Raw genomic sequence first — 14,744 nt, 5'->3', positions numbered from 1 at the left:
TTGCCTACTTGGCTTCAGAGTGAATTTAAGATGCACACCCCCATCCCACTTATTGAAATAAACTTGAAAAAAATATTGTATTTGTTGGTTGAGCTGGGAATGTAACTCAGTGATAGAGTACCTGCCTACTATGCTTGAGGCCCTGTGTTTGCTCTTCAGCACTGCACAAGCAAATAAATAAATGACAATTTCATCAGAAAAATGATTGCTTTCTAACTTCCCAAAACAACCTATGGTTGTTTCTATCTGAACGAAACAATTTCAAAAACCTCAGCCATTCCCAAATTATGGAGAAATTTCTAGAAATTCTTAACTGAAAAATTTAATTCTATATTCTGGAGTATTTTATTAAAACAACAAATGTGTCATACAAAAAGAATTAGACATTTCGAAGATTAGAAATGTTAATTTAATTCTTGTCGGTATACTTATAAAAATTAATATTTCCTGAATATTTTTAATTGCTATGTTTTAAAATACAAAACAAACAATAATATGTGTAGTATTCTAGTAGAACATAAGGGCATTTCTCATAGAACATTTCTGTTTTATCTGAAAGAGTTCTCCTCTGCTTTGTAATTAGCCCCTTCTTCCATACCTAGCTCCTTACAAACCACATGTTTTCTTTCTTGGTAGATTTCCATTTTTTATAATGTTATAAAAATAGAGTCATACAATAATTAACTTTGTAAGTCTGGCTTCTCTTAGTGTAATATATTAGAGATATATATCCATGTTTAATGTTGTCTTCTATCCTTGCCTGGAATGAAGGCAAATACCTTTTATCATTTTCATGTTAATTGTAGTAAAGATATAATAACTATAGTCACTGGAAATATTGTATCACAGTTTCTCAAATGGAAGATAAGAACTGAGTCACCCACTACTCTCGTTATTTTAGAGCAAATGTCAGATGGATCAAATATTTAAGTGTATAAAAATTAAAGCCAAAGACAAGTTTCTCATCACTGATATATTTCTTGCATATCTTTTTGGAAATATTCTCATTATATTAAGCATGTGAGCCAACTCTTGTTTTTAATCCAGATGATAGATTACTATTCACTCTTTACTTTTTAAACTTGATGGAATATCATAGAATATTCACCTTATCTGTACAATTACCCTTTTTTTTTTTTAAAAGGTAGGTTCTCACTATGTTTTCCAGGCTGGTCTTCTCACTTCGTTGCCAAGGCTGATCTTCAATTTTCCTGCCTCAGCTTCCAGAGTAGTTAGGACCATAGACACATGCCACTCCACCTGGCCTTCCGTCTTTGTAATATCAGCATAATATTTTGTTTTTTGTGATATAGGAAATTTTTAAATACCCCTTTGTTGATGGCCATTTGGGTTTTCAGCTTTTTACTATTAGAAACAAACATGGTAAACATTTTTGTATATCTTTATTTTTTTCCCTTGAATATCAATAAGACTATTAGATTATACTTAATCAATTCCATGTACATTTTGGTAGATACTGCTGAATTGTCCTGCATTGCAATATATGTTCTGTGAGTAATGTTAAGACTATTCATCTGAGTAATTGTCCAAAGCTTTGTCAGTATATTGTTTTTGTTTTGTTTTGTTTTGTTTTTTGAGACGGGGTCTCACTATGTAGTTGAGACTGATCTGGAACTCACTGTGTAGCCCAGGCTGGTCTCAAACTCACAGTGATCCTCCTGCCTCAGCCTCTGGAGTCCTGGGATTACAGGAGTGTGCTACCATGCCCAGCTTTCCTTTGTCAATATTCTAATTACCAGAATTTTGTATTTTTAGTAATCTTTTGTGCGGAAAATTGAATGAGTTAGTTTTATTTCCATTCCTATAAATGAGTAAGGTCCTTTATACATGAGTATAAATGGGCATTATTTTTCACTTCATTTCCTTTTTTGTGACCTTGCAATTCTGACCTTAGATTTTTTTTTAAGTTAAAGTGCAGCATCGCTTTAGCATTGTTTTATTCTAATGAAAATGCTTCTAGAATTAGTATTCTTTGTACATTCAGTGTGTGCTTTACAGCAAAAGTGAAAAATACTTTGAAAGTGAAATACAAAGGAAGTACAAAGAGTTCCACTTGTAAATTTGTGAATGCGTGTGTTTGCAATTTTGTTGGTGGAATAAGTGGAGATTACAGTCATTTTTGGTTTAGGTGAGGTTTGGGATAGTTGAGACAGAGAAGGTCAGTGGTTTCACTGCTACTGAACTTGCAGATTCCCTTTTCAAAATGCTCTTGCAAGTTCTCTGCAGATGGAATCCTTTTAGGCATCTGTATTACTGGTATAAAGTATTGATTGTACGGTAGCATCATTTGAAAATATGTGATTTAAGAGAAAAGGTCTTGTCTTTGGAGTTGAGTTGTCTCTGAGTCAATATTGTAATAATGCCCCTTCTCACCTCTGTAATGGAGCAGCCCTTGAAAAATTCTTAGTCCCACTGAAGGTCAAGTGTGTTTTTTATCAAATTAGCATCTTTGTGGACAAAGAGAACATTGGCTATATATCCTAATTTTACTCTGGGTGAAACCTGTGACTTTTTTTCATGATGATTTTATATAGTACAGCTCAATGGGTAGTTGTTTTGTTTTATTTTGCTATTTTGCAGTATGGGGGATTGAGTTCAGTGCCTTTGTACTGAGCTACATGGCAAACCTGTCTTATGTTTGAGATAGGATCTCACCAAGTTGCCTAGGCTGGACTCAAATTTATGATCCTCCTGCTTCAGCCTCCAAGTGCTGGGATTACAGGCATGCACACTGCACGTTGCTTATCCTGCTATTTTTAAGTCTTCCTAAACTGAGCCTTAAAAATAAAAATGGCATACTCTGAATGATATCACCTGTTGGTTCTGAAGTTGAATTTTTAAAAATTGTTTAATGGCTGTTTGAATACATTTCACTTGGGTATTTATATGAAATTCATCTCTTTTGTCTTACCACTTTAGGCAGAAAATCTTACATGTAATAAATGTCAAGAAAGTATTAATCATTGAAGGGTCTTCCTTTGGAGAAACTTAGATCAGATAAATACAGATCATAGTAGAAGCAAAGAATTAACATTATGAAATCTTTTCAATACATGATCAGATCTTTCCACTGAGAATATGATAATTTCCCTGAGTTGTATTTTCTAGTTTAAATTTAAAGTTATGATTGCTATGTAGGTAAATTAAATTTGATAATGTTAGTTGGCTAATAACTCAAATCTCATCAGATGAACACAAAAGCTCTTCTAGTTTATATAAAAGAATTACAGGTATTTGTGGCCTTAATAAAATAGTTATCAACTTTTTTTTTCTTTTTAAATGTGTGACAAAGGGAACAAAGAAGCATGGCTGGTTTCTGTTGATAAGTTTAGTGACCACTATACATTTGAAAATTACGTGAAGGTTGAAATACTCTCTTACTCCCACTAGAGGGTGATTCCTTCCAATTTAGGTAAAAATGCTCTCAGAACCAATTTGAAAACCTTATGTGGCATTGATATTTCCTCAATAACCTCATGTTTTTAAAGTCGTCTTTTTTCCCCATTTGTAGACAATGAAATTAAAATCTTACAGAAATACAAAATATAAAAGATACTGAACTAGGGAACATATATTTTAAATTATAATGCTTTTAAACAAATATTGTCATAAAGTTGTTATCTAAATTGGTTTAAAAAGTGTAATATGTAGAAATTTCAGAACACCTCTCTATGTCTTCTTAGAGAAGGAACCTGGGGTGAAGGATGTACCTAGGATTTCTGTCTGCTGAAATAGTCACATGGAGAATTGCAAATCCAGCACGAAACTTTGCTTTGTTGTTACCTCCAGTTGTATCATATCAGAACCTTATATTTAGATTTCTATTTGTTACTGAATTTTCTTGCTCTGTTTTTATAATATGTTAAAATATGCATAAGTCAAACTATAGGTGGTTTTGCAAACTTTAATATGTTTAAACAATAATTGTATATACTTTAGGTGAATGTATTGAGGGAGATATGCAAAAATGATCTATGCATATGATTTACTAATAAGTGTTGTATAGTATTCACAGTAGTTAAGGCCAGAAAATCTGTTTTTCCTTTTAAATAAAAGCTTCAATAGCCAGGAATTTAGCTCAGTGGTGCTGTCCCCTGCCTGGCAAGCGCAAGGATCTGAGTACCTGGTACCCCCCTCCACCCACCCAAAGAGGGTAGATATTAAAGCTTCAGTGTTGATTGGGGGTTGTAATTTTAAAAGTATTTCAGGTTAGTAACCTAATTTTGTGGAGGGCAGGATTTGGAAAATTCAGACATATGTAAAACCCAAATAGTTTGTTGTTGTTTTCTTAAGCTAAAATCTATAATAAAGTGTATTTCTAAATCTAAATTAGGCTTGGAAATTGAAGTATATAAACAGAAATTCTGTCAGTGAATCTTCTGATGATTTTGTACTATAGTTGATCCAACATTTCAGTCTTTAACCTAAAATCACATTTGGTATCAGCAACATATGGTTTTCATCAAGATGCTTCTGCTCATCTTCTGAGTCCCTAATCGAGTCTGCCTTTAGTTTTGTGCACCAGTCTCTATCAGAACTGGGAGTGAGGGAGTATGGGCGGGGGATAAGCTTCCCTCACTTTCAGTAGTAGTTTTGTTATTGTTTTTTTCTTTCTGTATTTCCAAATCCAAGGGGAAAAAGTCCAAAGAAAATTTTTTTATAGTAAGCTTACATTGGATAGGCCTATGTGCTTTCTGCTTAAACACACACTAAAATATAATTTTTAAAAGTTAGAACCCATGTAAAACCAATTACAGTCTGATAGTTTTGCTGCACAGCCACACCTTCTTCAGACTCTTTATTCAGGTTTGTTCTTTTGCCTTTTTTCTTTGCTCTTTTCCATCATATATTGGTTCTTTGTAGTAGTTGAAGTTAAAAGCTTTATACACCAGACTGAGTAATTATGTTTAAAAAACAGTAATTATCAATACAAATCTTCTTCCATGCAGCTTTTGAAATTCATGTTAATGAGCTCTGTCATCTAATGCAGAAGACTGACAGCCAATTTTGAAGTTTTGCCTTCTTTTCACAACTTGTTGAGTAGACTGCCTGCTTTTTCCAGAGCACTGCTTTTAGGAACTCTTGCTTTGCAAGCAACATTACAGAGATTTAGCACTGCACTGATTTGCACCGTGATCTGAACAGGACAAGAAGCTACTAGCAGTAGACCAGTTGTAGCATAACTTTCCCCTCACTGTCTGCCAGTAAAAGATCAAAAGGTACATGCAGCATCTTGTAACGTGAGTGAGAAGGATGGTCATGTTGAGGGACTTCCTCCACTGTGTTCACAGGAGGCCAGGTGGAGTCCTCTGATTGGAGCCACCCTGTTCAAAAATTGAGGAGACGTGGCAGTGATCAGTGATCGGGGTTCTCACCAGCTTGGAAGAACATTAATAGATCTCTCTATCCTGACAACTGACAGACTTCCACAGTCCTCAGAACTCTCCAGACCAGGCCATGCCTCCAGTCTGCTTTCTGTGTATGGACTCAAAGAGGCTCTCCGTAGTGCCAAAATTACTTTTTTCCTTATGATTTCAAGTCGAAATCTTGGTCTCACAGGATGCGGCCTTTAGAGTCAAAAGTGTGTAGTCAGACATAGTTTATTGTACAGATTTCACCCATTCCCTTGGTGGGTTTGAAGGCTTAACAGAGAAGACTCGGTTTTTAAATCAACACTGGGGTTTCAAAATCTTGACAAGTTTTAGATTGCCCCCTCTCTAATTATGTTGAATATTAGATTTAATCATGGTGTTATTTTCTTTACCACTTTTCTTCTTTGTTGTAGAGGACATGAGCAATAGTATAGGAAACCAAGAGTTTCCTATAGTAGTAATTGACCTTTAAATATAAATTACCCATGTAGCAAGATTTTCTGAAATTTCCTCCCAGTTTGGGGGTACTGAAATATAATGGCTCAATGTTATCAGAGTGCTATATATTTCATAGCTCCTGCTTTGTAGACTGATTTATTAATCATCCTTGCTTCACACTGATCTTCCATGGTATAGGCACAATCAAATTAAAATCCAGTACCTTCTCTTAAGGAGCTCATGCTTAGTTGGCAGAGGAAAGGCCTATAAATAGATGAATTGACTAGCAGTGGACTTGTATCCAGGCTGTAAATATGCTGGTGGCTGTTGGAATGAGGAGAGTGGGAAAGCTTTTTGCGGGGGAGACGGCCCTGAGTTATGTTGAGGCAAGAAAGGAGGACTATTTTCAGGTGGAGGAAAACCATGAAAAATTTTAGAGGGAACTAAAAATAGTTAAATTCTGCCTATGCAATATAGTTGGAAGTTGGAGAAGTTAAATATAATCTTAGCCTATAGAAGATGGAAGTTGTTAAAAGATTTTTAAGCTAGTTAGTAGTCAGATATGCAATTTACATTACTTTGGCCATGTTTTGGAGGATAAATTTGCCGGGGTGAATGCTAATGTGGCCTGCGCTAAAGAGATCAAGGGGGATACACTGGAAGTATGGGGTGCATTCTCAGAAAGTCAGTCTGTGGGGCCTGGTGACTTGCTGGTGTGTGCAGCATGGGATGGTAGTAGTTCTGGATGAGGAATACATGATTACACACAGAGACAGAGAACACAAGAGGAGGAATTGCAGTGTTTAGGGTTACATTTTTCCAGAGCTATATTTGTTTTGATCCCTTTCCTTTTATATTTATTTGCTCTTTGTTGTAGTATATCAATAAAGTAGAAGAAGTATTCAAGAGGAAGGTCTGATTTGATTTTCATGTAAACCTATACAAGTATGGAATGTAGAGTAGGGGCCATCAGTATTTTGCAAGTCAGGACATTAGAAAATAAAGAGGTTAGAAACTGTAGAACACAAGGCTGAAGCATTATTAGTCTTACTTGTTCTTTTATTCACTATATTTTTGTCATAAAATTAGAATTGGTTATTTATAGTTTTTCGGTTTCTACTTGCCATTCTGTGTACATAACATTTTAAAAGCACAAATTAATAATTGTATTGTGATGACTGATAACTATCAAATTCTCATCAGAACTGTTCTGAAGTTACAAACCTAGTAAAATTTTACATATGGATATTAATTTAAAATATTAATGTTAATAGAATAATAGAAATATTTGAGAGAACACAGATTTTTCTTTTTATATTTGTCAGAAATTACTAAAAGGAATTATTCTAAATAACACTAATTCGGTACTATTTATAGTACTTAATATGGTCATCTTCTGAATTTTTCATTATTTACTTATTGCCCAACATGCATGTGGAATATATATTACATGTGTAATATGGTTATACATATGTGGTTAACTCTTGTTAACTCATCTTCACAATCCTTCATACTCATTAAGTATGCAGCAAAATTAAAGATAAGCAACATATTTGGTAGTCTACTGTATAAAGACTTTTGGGTCTATTGTATAATAAGCCTAGCAGATTTCTTTTGAGGTTCTAAATTCAGTTTGTAAAAACAAAAGTTTGAAACTTTTCCCCAACAATTTAATGATTTTTCAGAGAAATTTACTAGGTACTTTTCACTTTTGTGGTTCTATAGAAAAAATTTACATGTATACTTAAAAATAAGAAATTTGAACCTCTTTACTGCTTTATATCTAGAGGTTAGGAAATGTATTTTTGAATTCTCAAAGTTATCTTACTTCTTTAAAAAAATCTAGGTATTCAGCATTGCTTAGGTGTTTTTTTTTCCAGCTTTAATTGAGTTTATTGGTACATTTTAGGGATACAGTACAGTTACATTCATTGTTGGGATCTTGTACCTCTACATGACAAGTCTTGGTTCTCATTTTTTCCCCTTGTCCCTGCCCTCCCTTCACCCCCTCCTCCCCTCCCCATCTACAACCAAGCTTAGTTTTTTTTTTAACATATCCATAATTATTGTTTAATATCATCTTGGTGAATGGATACACATTTCTGAGGCTATTGGAATGTGTACCTACCCCATGTATATCTTGAACAAACCTTTGATCTTTCCTTGAATTATTTTCTTCTCCTCCTCCTCCTCCTCCCTCCTCCCTCCTTCTCCTTCCTCCTTCCTCCTCCTCCTTTTTTTTTTTTGCCTCTATCTTATCTCCACACCTAATCCAAACTAAAATCTGGGCGCTTAATGTTCCTTTAAGATTGAAGGATGATATCTTCACTCTCAATGGAAAAGGACTTAACATGTTGGGACCCAGAGATTTAAATAACATATTTTTGTATATGAATATGTTGAAATAAAACTTCAGGTAAAAACAATTTTGCACTCCCTCGAAAGTATTGTAACCAGTAGGCCTGATTTAAGATTATTTTTAAAGATGCCCTACTGGGAAATTCAACTTCTTAAATCTTACTTTCGTATAAGTATTGTTTTTTGTTTTTCTAGTCTTACCTCTGTTAAAGTTAACTTAAAATTTAAAATGCTCATAACTGTTTTACAGTTCATTCATCACTTTTAGGTATTTTCTAATTATTTTTCTCTGATTTTATGTGATTTTCATTTTCTTGAGTTTTTTCCTATGTAGACCTGGTTAAGATGCTTAATTACTTTTAAATTACGGGTAGTTATTAAAAAACAACAGTTTTGGTAAATAGAAAAGGTACTTCAAAATAAAAATGGGTAAATATATGTCTTTATTAGGAAAGGGAAGTTCTACAAATTATAGACCACTATTCTTGACTTGGGCATTGGTAAAGACTTAAACACATTAAAAAAGGTGTAATTCTTTAGAAAAATGAAAGTTCCAGGGGCAGTCAACATGGCTTATTTTTACAAGATTAGTGTGTCTTCTATGTCCTTAATGAAAAAAATAAAGCTGCCAATGGTAATGAGATATTAAACCAGCTAGACAATTATACTGGTTTTATGAAATTATATTATTAAGCATAGAAAAAAGTTTAAAAATTACTTTTGTCATTTATGAATTTTACCATGAATTTAAAAGAGAGAAAAATATCCTTGGGTAATTTTGGGGTGGTCTGTCTGCTTGCCCTCCCTCCCTTCTTTCCTTTTCTTTCTTGGCAGGGAGTTGGTTTTGGGAGGCAAGGTCTTCTCATATTGCCAAGGCTGACCTGGAACTCTAGGGATCCTGCCCCTCAGCCTCCAAAGTAGGTAGAACTATAGATGCATGCATCTGTGCCTATCTTCATATGTTTGTTAAGAAACTGTATCAATACATGTAAAATTCTCTAAAATTTCATGACCACAAATGGTCTTACCTTTCTAATTTTTTATTGATAGCCTTGTTAATTGTAAAGAAGCTGATTATCATTTAATCCAGTCTACATGAAGTTTGGGCACTGTTGTTACCCCGTTTTTTAGGTGAGGACGTAGGAACTCAGAACACTAAACAGTTTTCTGTGGTTCACACAACTCTTCACTAGCAGAGCTGGGTTTTGCACCAGGAAGGTTAATCCCATAGCCTCTTTTATCCTGAATGTGCTGAAAACTGAGGAGGCTTGCACTGCCACTTGCATCTCTCTTCACTTTCCTTTCATCTTTGGCATCTTCACCTTCATTCCCTCTCCACCTTTCTTGCTAATGTCTTCTCTAATTATAAATCTCAAAGAACTGTTCTATCCTGGCATTTGACTAACCACAGCAGTATTTGACTTTATGATCTCCTCTACTTTGGAGTTTTGGCTTCCTCAATATCACATTGCTGATTCGTCTTACCCTTCTGGCCTTGCTTTTTCACTTTTCCTCTCCTTCCTACACTAGGGTATATTCTTGAATCTCTGCAGAATGAACATAAAGCCAAGATGAAGGAGATTAAAACATGCATCTATGTTTCTACACAGTATATACTCTGTAGTAAATTATTACTGGTTACTTATTTGACAGTGTTATATTTTGTCAAAATATAAAATAATTTTTACAACCTTTCCCTTTGAAAAATATACTGACAGAAATATGTATTACATATTACTAGTTCTTTGTTTTCTTCTTTTTTAATTGAGTTTATTGGCACATTTTAGGTATATAGTACAGTTACATTCATTATTGGGATCTTGTACCTTTACATGAAAGGTCTTGGTTTTCATTTTTTCCCCTTGTCCCCTGCCCTCCCTTCACCCCCTCCTCCCCTCCCTATTTATAAACACTTTATTTCCATTTTTTCATTTTCTCATATTTTTTTCTTTTCCCTTATTACCTTTCCCCACCCTTCCCACTTTCCCTATAGTTCTTTGTTTTCTATACATAGCTTCTAATTCTAAATGGGCAACAGAATCTCACAAATTCAAAAATATTTTGATAGATGGTTTCAACTGGCATATTCTAAGAAAATCTTGAATTTTATTCCTCTTTATAGATTTTTTGACACCATTAAAATGTATCTGGAGAGACTAATTTTAAATGAATTGTGAGGATAATCAAGGATAAACATACTATGATGATCTTTAAAAACCAGGAGAAAGGAAAATGTTAAGATTTAGGTCATAAGAGCCGTCTACCCTGGGTACTTCTTTGTCTATTGCTCTTCCAAACATTCCTCATCTTTTTAACCAAAGTATGGAAGATGCACATTAAATTCAGCAACTTAGTTTCTTCAAAACTCTGTTCTAGGACCCATTCTTTATTGTGTCTCATTCTTCCTATATTTCCTGAAATCCCTTTTTTTTTTCTTTTTTGAAATTACCCTTCCTTAGAGTCTTAAACTGTTATCTTGGAAGAGGTCTTCAAGATCCTATGATCTTGTCTTACTCAGTTGTCTACATAAAAAAGGTGAAGACTGAGGGGTCACTTGTTCCCAAGGTGATGCAGCTCATTACTCAGAGGTGACACTAATGGAGGACTTTCATAGTTTTATTATTTTTCCTTTTGTTGTTGTTGTTGTTCCAGGGATTGAACTCAGGACCCTGCACTCATGTGGCAGGTGATAGAACCACTGGGCTAAATCTGTGGCCCAATTTTTCCTTTTAATATTTAAATATTTGAATATACAGTTTCTGTTTCTTCTTTTAGATTTATACATTATTTTTCTTTCTTTTACCTGTTTAGTAGTTTTTAGTACTTGTTTGGGGCACCTACAGTTTACTACTTTAAAACAAAAAGTCTGACCTAAAATATGTAATTAAGGTTTTAAAGTAAATCTTAAATTTATTACCCACATGTATTACTTTTTAATCCATATCTTCATTAATTAGATAGATACTCAGTAAAGTAATCTCAAAGTTCAAATTAGGTCTTTCCCCCTTCATAGTTCCCTAAACACACTGTGCTTTCTATTTCCCTCTGAGATAATCTCATAACTTGATTCCTTAGAATGCCTTCCTTCCTGCACATCTCACAACTAGGCCTTCCCATCAGTCATAGCTCCTGCACTTCCTCTCCTGTGTTAACCTCTCTGGTAAGAGCCTTTGAGTGCTCACTGTCCTAGCCCAGTATCCTTTACAATACGCTTGGAATGTAATTTCTTTTCTGCCTCCTTGCGTTCATTTTCTTTTGTGTATGGGAGATTGCATGATGTTGCTTGGAATACAGCAATATAAAAAGCCCAGACTGGCCCAGTTCTCTTATGTGACCTTTTCTTCCCAGCAAAATTCTGTATGTGTAGATATTCCAATTTGTACATCTTTTTATAGTCATATTGATTTGAATATGGTTAATAGTGAATAAGTATTGATGATCGAAGAGCTCTGCTGATGATGTAATAACAATGATTGCTAAGAGTAAAAAATTATTTGATATTCATATATTGCTACTTCATTATTTTCTGATTCTCTCCTTACCTGGGTTAATATGTTAGCATGGCATTTTTTATTAAAGCTTGGTATTGCCCACCTGAAGTTAAACATACTCAGTTTTTATGCTTCTTGAACCTATTGAATGTATATAGCTGACACTAAAAACTAGTTTGTTCCAATTTATTTTGTTTTAATTAAAATACATTTGTTAATCAGGTTTTGCAGTTATATTCACTAACTTGATTCCATTGCTGTCCATTCAGATATCTATCTGTGGTATATGTTATGTATCTGGTACCGGAAATACAGGGGCATTAATAATAAACTCTTGCTTTCATTGACCTTATGCTTCAAGCACAACTTTCAGGATGACTCCACGTCAGAAAAATGTCCACAGAGATGTAATTTTTAGTTACATCTGTATATTTTCTGTGGTATAATTGTCTTAACTGAATATATCTGTTGTTTTCTACATAATGGAATAAAATTCCAGTTTGACTTATAAAAATTATAAATAGTCATCTGTAAATTAATTTTGTTTCTTAAAGCAAGATATTTTTAATTGTGGAAACGTTTATAGCCTGGAAACTATATTTGATAGTGACTTAAGTCAACATTTGGGCTTATTCATGTCTTAATCATGCTCTTCTAGTAAAGTGCTGTGAAGTAGAGAGAATGTCTGTTAAGTAAAGAATATAAACAGTGATTAAGTTGACACACTCCATTAGTTTTTTGTTTTGTTTTGTTTTTTTATACCAGGGATAGAACTCAGGACCTTGCGCTTGTCAGGCAGGTGCAGCACCACTGGCTATATCCTTGGTCCTCCATTAGATTTTGAGAGTAGAAAAGTTTTTAAGCATTGTGATGAAATTAGGGATATTTCCAGTGGCAACACTTGCAGTGGGTTATACAATCATTGATTGATTAGCCCAGGATTCACATATATAGTATCTCAGAATTTAAAAATCCTTAGTTGATTTTCAACCCTCCATTAGATTTTGAGAGTAGAAAAGTTTTTAAGCATTGTGATGAAATTAGGGATCTTTCCAGTGGCAACACTTGCAGTGGGTTATACAATCATTGATTAGCCCAGGATTCACATATATAGTATCTCAGAATTTAAAAATCCTTAGTTGATTTTCAGTTTTAAAATAGGATTTTTCTTTTATGAATATAACCACAGGTAGGGACATTAATTTTCTGTTTAAAAACATTTTTATTCTTGTAAAGTTACATTAACTCTTATTCTTCTCAGTTCTATCTCACTAGGGTGTATTTTGAAGGGAATTTATTTGGCTATCTCGAAGTGGCTAATTTAGGTCACAGTATCTTTAAGGTAATGGTGTCATTGAAATGAAATCAGCAAACACTTTCTTTAAGAGTTCGTAATCTTACAAACTCATGACTTTAATGTGAAGGATCATTTTCATTTTTTATTTAGTAAAAATCTCCTTAGAGAAAAAAGAAGAGCAAGTTTATTCTTTATTGTTTTGGTCATTAAGTCTAAATGTAAATGATAAAATATATATTGGTAAAATTTTCTATTTTCTCATAAAAGAAAGACTCCAAAGGAGGGGGAAAAAAATCCACCGTGGCCCTCACTCATAACTCCATGTTGAGTTGTTGCAGGCTTTCATACAAGAATTTCCCAGCCTTTGCTCTGCCATCTGCTGGTGATTAAAATGTTTACATGTTTGATTTTAAAATAAATTTGTGTTATTATTAATAGAAAGTATTTTTTGGAAATATATTTATAGTCACCTCTAATATTTTGATGCAGTTTTGCTTTCTATATTTATTGTAAAGGCTATTTTATCTCCTTTTTCAAATCTGTTTTTGGAATAATACATGAATATAAAATTTAGAAAAAGAAGACTGAAGGCCCAAGCATACATAGTTTGGAGATAGAGACAAACTTACTGGTGAAGCACATGGTGCGAAGTTATTTTTGAGCTGATAAGGTCTTACCTGATTTCTAGACCTGGATTAAATACAAAATAGGAATTTAGTCTTGCTAATTCCAGTCAAGACTTGACTGGGATTTGAACAAACCTGTCTGTATTCTACTGTAAGTCCCACTATAAAGTTGGCAAAATGACTTCTAGATATTTCTAAAGGTCTTTTCACTCCATATGATTCTATAGGTCTTGTAATTCTGTCAGGCTTCCTGTATTCATTAGTGCAAGTCATCATTTCTATTTCTATTTTTATTATTATTGCTGGTGTTTACTAGTCTAAGGTATACTCATTATCTTGGAGGGAAAATGGAAGAATTTAAAATTCTGCCATTAAATAAAGCAAGGCAAATTTTTTTCATTAAGTTTATTGGTACTTTTTAGGTAAACAGTACACTTACATTTATCATTGGTATCTTGTTCCTTTAAATGATGTATCTTGGTTTTATTTTTCCCCATATCCCTGCCCTCCCTTCACCCTCTTTGCTCTTCCCTACTTACAAAGACTGTTTTCATTTTTTTCTTTTCTCATATTTTTTTCTTTTCCCTTCTTTCCTTTTCCCTACCCTTCCCACTTCCTCTACTTCTTTAGCCCTTTTCTATTTCACATCAGTTATACAATTTGAACCTTAATTACACTTTTAGTTTTTCACACCAGAAAAACTATTTGATATTTACTCATGTGTGTCCTATTTATTTCACTTATGAGTATGGCCTCAATATGCGTCCATTTAGCTATAAATGTCTCTAGTTTCTTGTTCTTTATGACTTAGTAGTATTCCACTTTATAGAGAAACCACATCTTTATCCAGTCTCCAGATGATGGGCAATGAGCTGGTTCCAAATTTTAGCTATTACAAACTGTGCAAGGCAAAATTTTTAAATGAGAGACAAAGTAAAGAATTTTATTTCCTTCCACTTTTTAGTCTCCTTTCCAAATTTCCTTTAGAGCTACTTTGACTAATTATAGAACTATGGTCAGTTGTTCTTCATGGTTTTCTCAAAGAAGAAAAGCAACTCAAAATGGTTTTTTTTTTTCTCGAAAGTATTTTTCTTCAGATTGAAAAATGAACAGCTTCCACACTGTTCATTGTAAGATACAC

At 33.7% G+C, this 14,744-nt stretch overlaps 1 protein-coding gene across 3 annotated transcripts in view; it reads left to right on the top strand.

Moving 5' to 3' along the window:
- The window catches only part of Arid1b (AT-rich interaction domain 1B), a 350,262-nt gene that overhangs the window by 188,740 nt on the left and 146,778 nt on the right, over positions 1–14,744 (top strand). The window lies entirely within an intron of this gene.

The sequence above is a fragment of the Fukomys damarensis genome, unplaced genomic scaffold (assembly GCF_012274545.1).
Source record: "Fukomys damarensis isolate Sample0158 unplaced genomic scaffold, DMR_v1.0_HiC HiC_scaffold_14, whole genome shotgun sequence".
Lineage (NCBI taxonomy): Eukaryota > Metazoa > Chordata > Mammalia > Rodentia > Bathyergidae > Fukomys > Fukomys damarensis.
The sequence above is the reverse complement of the archived record's forward strand: the minus strand, read 5'-3'. Positions and strand labels throughout refer to the sequence as shown.